The sequence below is a fragment of the Rhinolophus ferrumequinum genome, chromosome X (assembly GCF_004115265.2).
Source record: "Rhinolophus ferrumequinum isolate MPI-CBG mRhiFer1 chromosome X, mRhiFer1_v1.p, whole genome shotgun sequence".
NCBI lineage: Eukaryota > Metazoa > Chordata > Mammalia > Chiroptera > Rhinolophidae > Rhinolophus > Rhinolophus ferrumequinum.
In genome coordinates this window covers 15,684,832-15,692,516 of record NC_046284.1, presented here as the reverse complement: position 1 = coordinate 15,692,516, position 7,685 = coordinate 15,684,832, and positions in this window count along the sequence as shown.

The window sequence follows — 7,685 nt, the reverse complement described above, 5'->3', positions numbered from 1 at the left end:
CTCTCTTCAATGTCTTATAATTTTCTGAGTACAGGTCTTTTACATCCTTAGTTGAGTTTATTCCTACGTATTTTTTTTTGATGCAATTATAAATGGGATTGTTTTCTTAATTTCTCTTTCTGATAGTTCATTATTGATGTATAAAAATGCAACCAATTTTTGATTATTAATTTGTATCCTGCTACTTTACTAAATTTATCAGTTCTAATAGGTTTTGATGGGATCTTTTGGGTTCTCTATATACGGTATCATGTCATCGGCAAAAAAATGACAGTTTTACTTCTTCCTTTCCAATTTAGATGCCTTTTATTTCTTTTTCTTGTCTAATTGCTCTGGCTAGGGCTTCCAATACAATGTTGCACAAAAGTGATGAAAGTGGGCATCCTTGTCTTGTTCTTGATCTTAAGAAAAACACTTTTACCTTTTCCCCACTGTGTATGATATTAGCTATTGGTTTGTCACATATGGCCTTTACTATGTTGAGATATGTTCCCTGTATTCCCACATTGCTGAGAGGTTTTGTTTTTGTTTTTTTAATCACAAATCAATGCTGGATTTTGTCAAACACTTTTTCTGCATCTATCGATATGACCATATGATTTTTATTTTTTATTTTGTTAATGTGGTGTATCATATTAATTGATTTGCAGATATTGAACCAACCTTGCATATTAAAAAATGAATCCCACTTGATCGTGATGTATGATCTTTTTAATGTATTGCTGAATTTGGTTTGCTAACATTTTGTTGAGGATTTTTGCATCTATGTTCATTAGGGATGTTGGCCTATAGTTTTCTTTTTTTGTAATGTCTTTGTCTAGTTTTGGAATCAGGGTAATGTGGCCTTGTAAAATGAGCACGAGAGCCTTCTATCCTCTTGGATTTTTTGGAATAGTTTGAGGAGAATAAGTGTTAATTCTTCCTTGAATGTTTAATAAAGTTCATCTGTGAAGCCCTCTGATCCAGGACTTTTATTTGTTGGGAGCTTGTTGATTAATGATTTGATTTTGTTCATAGTAATTGCTCTGTTCAGATTTTCTGTTTCTTCTTGAGTCAGGCTTGGAAGATTGTATGCTTCTAGGGTAGGAATTTATTCATTTCTTCCAGCTTGTCCAATTTGTTGGTATGTAGTTGCTCATAGTATTTTCTTAACATTTTTTCTATTTCTTTGGTGTCTGTTGTCACTTCTCCTCTATTATTTCTGATTTTATTTATTTGGGTTCTCTCTCTTTTTTCTTGATGAGTCTGATTAAAGGTTTGTCAATTTTGTTTATCTTTTCGAGAAACCAGCCCTTAGTTTCATTGATCTTTCATATTGTTTTTTTCAGCCTCTGTTTTGATTACTTCCATTCTGATCTCTATTATTTCCTTCCTTGTACTCACTTTGGGCTTTGTTTGCTGTTCTTTGACCAAGTCCCTTAAATGTAAAGTCAGAATGTTTATTTGAGATTTTTCTTGTTTCTCTAGGTAGGCCTGCATTGCTATGAATTTCCCTCTTAGAACTGCTTATGCTTTATCCCATAGGTTTGAGGTCATTGTATTTTCATTTGTCTCAAGGTATTTTTTGATCTTCCTTGATCTCATTGTTGACCCATTCATTATTTAGTAGCATGTTAAGTAGCCTCCATGTGTTTGTGTGTTTTTCAGTTTTTTTTCTTGTAATTGATTTCTAGTTTCATACCATTGTGGTCAGAGAAGACGCTTTATATGATTTCAGTCTTCTTAAATTTACTGAGACTTGTTCTGTGGCCTAACATGTGGTCTAGCTTGGAAAATGTTCCATATGCACTTGAAAAGAATGTATATTCTGCTGCTTTGGAGTGAAATGCATTTGATATTCTCCCTTTCATAAAATGGGATTTTTTAAAATTAGTTTCAGCTGTATAAAACAATGCAATCGTTAGTCTTTTCACCCCTCACAAAGTGATAACCCCCCTCCCCCAATCTATTGCCCCACTGATGTCATATATATATATATATATATATATATATATATATATATATATATATATATATAAAACAATTCCATTGACTCTATTCCCTATGCTATACTCCATATCCCATGACTATGTATATTAAATTATTAAATTATAGTTGACATACAATATTATTCAGCTTCAGGTGTACAGTACAGTGGTCAAGCATCTACACTGTCCATGAAGTGGTCTCCCTAATAAGACATGTTCCCATCAGACACCGTAAAAAATCTTTACATTATTGATTATATTCCCTAAACTGTCTTTCATATCCACGTGGCAATATTGTGGTTACCAATTTATGCTGTCTAGTCCCTTCCCCTTCTTCCACATCCCCATCCCCATCCCTCCTAGCAACCATCAGTTTTTCCTTTATATCTCTAAGACTATTTCTGTTTACTTTGCTCATTTATTCAGATCTTTAGAGTCCACATATAAGTGAGATCATATGGTATTTGTCTTTCTCCGACTGACTTATTTCACTTAGCATAATGTTCTCTAGGTCCATTCATATCGTTGCAAATGGTAAGATTTCATTCTTCTTTATCACTATGTTTCTTAAGCATTCTTTTGAGCAGTGTGTTAAACTCTGTGTCTAGTAGGTTGGCTGCCTTAATTTCATTTAGTTCTTTTTCTGGAGGTTTCTCCTGTTGTTTCATTTGGGACATGTTTCTTTGTTTCCACATGCTGGCTGCTTCTCTGTGTTTGCTTCTACATATTAGGTAGATCTCCTATGTCTCTCTGCCTTTGCTCGGTGGCCTTATGTAGTAGGTGTCCTGTGTGGTCCAGTGGCACAGTCTCCTTGATCACCTGTGCATGTCTTCCAGGAGTGTCCTTTATGTGTGTTGTATGTATTCTCCTCTTGTAGCTGAGCCTTGATTGCTTTTGGTGCATCAGTGGGCAGGATTAACTCCCAGGCTGACTGACTGTGAGGATGGCTATGCCTACAATGAATGAGCTGCTGTGTGTGGGGTGATGCCTCAGAGAGGGATTTGCGCCTCTGGACTCTATTGCCTGTTGAGGTTACTTTTTGCATGTGACACTTGTGGGGCTAGGCAGGTAGTGCTCTGGTGTGGTCTGAAGTTGGCCTGTGGGTGCGTTGTTTCTGGTGTCCCTTGTGAGGGGCTCCCATGCTGGCCAACTTCAGCCTCGCCTGTGACCAGCCCAGGGCTACCTGGTAGGAGCCATAAAGCTATATATGGTTGGTTTCTGCCTGCTCTGGACCTGGAAGTGTGTGGGGGGTGACCTTGCTGTGAACCGAGGCTGACTGTCACTAGTATTGGGACTGGGGTAGCTTAGCAAAAGGCCCAGAGCCCCCTAGGCCTGTTGCCACCTGCTAGCTGCCTGTAAGACCCAGCTGTTAAAAGAGCCTCCTTAGGTGCGTGGGCTGGTCTGGTTGACCCAGTGTTGATAGTGCCTCTGGCAATGCAGCACTAGCTGGACAGGGTGGGGTCCCAGGGAGTCACGAAGCATGACCAGTGGTTTTTATGAAGTTAATGCAGATTCAGTTCTTGCCCCAGTGCCTGGCCTGTGACCGCTTCACAGAACACCCTGAGAACACTGCAGCTAGCCACCACTGGCCTGTGACCACTTAGCAAAATGCCCTGAGAACACTGTAGCCAGCCATCGCTTACCTTGGGCCTGCAGGTCCCTGAGAGCTTCCCAAGAGAGACTGTAGTGCAGGCTGTGGCTCACTGCCCACCACTGAAAGTTCCCAGGGCCACAATGGATATCTGCTGCTAGAAAAGGCTTTCACAGGTCATGTAGCAGGGCTGGCGCCAAGAGCCAGGAGTGCCCATGGTGATGAGGTACCAGCAGTGCGAGTCAGGGACCCAGGGCATTACCCAGGTGGTGCATATGCGTGGTTTCCAGCCACCTTCTGTCTCACTGTGAGGGACAAAGAGTCCTCACTGATTTTCACTGCTAGATGTTGTGGGAACTTCTCTTCCCAGTACAGAATCCCTGGACTGGGAAGCCCAGTGTGGGGCTGGGACCCATCCCTCTTCCAGGGAGACCTCCACCACCGAGGTGTCCCACTCAGTGCTCAAGCACTATCTGTGAGTTTGGGGTCAGCCTGTTTTGTGTCTCCACCCCTTCTACCAGTCTCGATGTGGCCTTTTCTTTATATCCTTAGTTATAGGGGTTCTATTCAGCTAGTCTTCAGATGATTCTTAAGGTTGATTCTTCTATAATTTATTTGTAATTTTGGTGTGATCCTGGGAGGCAGTAGGCAGTAGGCATTACCTAATCTGCCATCTTAGACCTCTTCCTGTTCTGATTCATTTTTAAACAGTTGATATCATGAAGCAACTCAGGAGCACATCCCCACTTTTTGGAAAACAATGATCTGAAACTCTGATTTGACTATAATAAGTTAGTGATTGTTATTATCATCATCATCATCATTACTTGACACCAAATAACACTTTAGTTAATATACAATTGCTTATCTAATGGGTAGTGTATAATGTTTATTATACACTGATATATAGCAAAAAATAGTCATTCCACCTATCAGAAATCCAGGGGGCTGGCTGTATACACAATTAAAATTACTTTAGCAAGAGCTGGTCTATGTGGAGTCACTGCTTAAAATGAAAAGAAATTCTCATGATAATGATAACTTTGTTTTAACTTTGTGTATCAGTGACATAGTTGTTAATCATATTGTCATTCCCATAGGGGAATAAAAGAGGAAATCAGATATACCTAACAAAATCAGAAATACCATGTTAAATAAATTAAAAACAACTGAGACTAGATTGTGCAGTCTGTGTAAAGAAATACAAATAAAATTTCCACTGAAGGCCTGCTCCTTTATTTCATCTGCTTCTTGTCCCTACTCAAAACACTTCTCTCCTGCTTTGTAGAAAATTTGAATTCCTGACTCAGTAAGACACTTGCAGTCTATTTGGTTGAAAGAAGAGTGGCCATACTTTTCTGGTTAAATGATGCATTTATTGTCTCAAGTTGTGTGGTGCTGTATGAAAAGCCATTGCGGGGTAATTTTATAAATTTATGTTCTCTATATTCCACTTGATATATCTTTTAGGTATAGCATATGCTATATCATCATCTGTGGGGGTTTTTGTGTCTAGGATGACACTCTCATTTTTCATTACATCTGGAAAGAAAAACAGAAATTGTTGGTATAAATTCAATAAAAGAGCAATAAGTGATATAACTACATTACTCATTCATTCCTTAAATCTGACAATATGAGTTGACTGTTCCTAGCCCCACCCCTTCCCTCATTTTCTGTCCTGTCACTGATACAGGATGAGGTGGCTCAGACTACAGTGCTGAAAAATGCCCTGAGGTTCCTGCCACCAATAGAAAGGGAGAGTGGCATGATAAAAATTACATGAGCTGTGAAAAACAATTATAGTAAAATGTTTAATTTTAGTATCTAGATGATGAGTGTGTTCAATGTATAATTCTTTCAATTTTTCTGTATATTTGAAATTTTTCATAATGTTAGGAAAAACAGAAAAGTGGTGGAGATGGTGGCAAGAGAAGTTTTGGTGTAGTGGTGAGGACACAAACCTGGTTGGAATGGGTGTGAGAGATAAGCGGAGGAAAGGAGCTGGAGACAGCGGGTTTTAGCAGCTTTTTTGAAGAGTTTTACTGTAAAGGGACAGCAAATTTACAGTAAATGGAGCAGTAGCTGGAAGGGACTGAGTGAAGGAGATGATGGGAGAAATGACAGCATGCTTTTATGCTAATGGAAATGATCCAGTAACGAGGTAAAATACAATGATGCAGGAAAGGCAAAGAATTACAGGAGGGATGTCCCGTGTTGATGTTAGGAATAGAATTCTGTGCACAGGTGGAGTGTTGGCCTTAACATGAATAATCTATAACAACAGGAAGGAAGGTAGAGAATATGAGTACAAGTGCAGGTGTGTGGGGGGGTGTAGTGATGGGAGCTTGTGGAAGTTGTCTTTTTTTAAAAAAATTTGTATTGGGTAACTGTTTTTTCCAGGACCCATCAGCTCCAAGTGAAGTCATTGTCCTTCAGTGTAGTAGTGGAGGGCACAGCTCAGTTCCAAGTCCAGTTGCCGTTTTCAATTTTTATTTGCAGGGGGTACAGCCCACCATCCCACGTGGGAATTGAACCGGTAACTTTGTTGTTAAGAGTTTGCACTCTAACCAATTAAGCCACCTGGCCACCCACTGGCAGCTCAGCAGCAGCTCGTTGTCTTCAATCTAGTTGTGGAGGGCACAGCTCACTGGCCCATGTGGGAATCGAACAGGCAACCCTGTTGTTCGGAGCCCATGCTCTAACCAACTGAGCTATCCAGCCACTCCCTGGAAGTTGTCATTTGACCACCTGTATTTTCTCAGTAAAAAAGAAATAAGAATAGCAACTGTGAGGATGTGGGAAAATGTGTTAGGGATTTGAAAGGAGAGGAAAATACAAGTGATAGTCTTCTAGGAGAATGGGAAAGTAAATGGACTGGGGAAAATGGAATAGTCTATTTTTTAGTTACCGATGGTCAACCACAGTCTGAAAATATTAAATGAAAAATTCCAGAAATAAACAATTTATAAGTTTTAAATTGCACGCTGTTCTGAGTATCATGATGAAATCTCACACCATCCCACTCCATCTTGCCCAGGATGTGTAACATCCCTTTTTCCAGTGTCTCTACTGTATACACTCCTGTCCATTAGTCACTTAGTGGTTGTCTCTATTATCAGATCAGTTATCAGAGAGAGAGAGAGAGACCACATTCACAGAACTTTTATCGCAGTATATTGCTATAATTGTTCTATTTTATTATTAGTTATTGTTCTTAATCTCTTGCTGTGCCTAATTTATAAATTAAACTTTATCATAGGTACACATGTATAGGAAAAAACATAGTATATATAGGGTTTGGTGTAGTGGTGAGGACACAAACCTGGTTGGAATGGGTGTGAGAGATAAGCGGAGGAATCTGCAGATTCGGGTATCCACTGGGTGTCTTGGAACATATCCCCCATGGATGAGACGGGGGACTACTGCATGAGCTTATCTGTTTCCCTGTTCCTTTGCTAACACAGTATGTCATCAAACATTTTGTTCTCTTTCAATATGATAGTTGAAAACCTATATTTTGGTGTACTTTTAATTTGTATATTGCCATGCATGAGGGAAGCATCTTTTCATATGACTAAGAGTCAAAGCTTACAGGAGAATTTTTTTTTTTTTCTGGGAGACTACCTCTCAATCTTATGAGGTAAACAATTCGACTTTCTGTCTCCAAGACTAAACCTACAATAGGACTCAGAGCCCTGGATCACAGTAGCTTTGGGGTAGAAAATGTCTTAAAAGAGGTCTTAGGTTTTGTCCAAGCTCACAAGAAACACATCAGTGGTAGAGTAAGGACCATAATCCAGGACTTCTGATCCCCTGGCTGGGATTCAAGTTCTGTGCTTGGCACTTGGGGATAGCAAAGGTTTTGGAGCAGGCAAGTGATGAAACATTAATACGTGAGCTTTAAGAGAAATCAACTCATGTGTTTGTGATGGATGAGGATGAGTGAGGAGCAGTGGTTTTCTCATAGCAGGTATTTAGTGAATATGCAAACCAGAAAGAAGGACCCTCCCAGGAGGGGAGGGAGCTGCAAGACAAAGCAGTGGCCTTCTAGCTCATAGAACTCTGCCAATGGTCTTACATGGAGAGAAAACCAAGAAGTGTTGCTCACAGGACTACTGTGTATA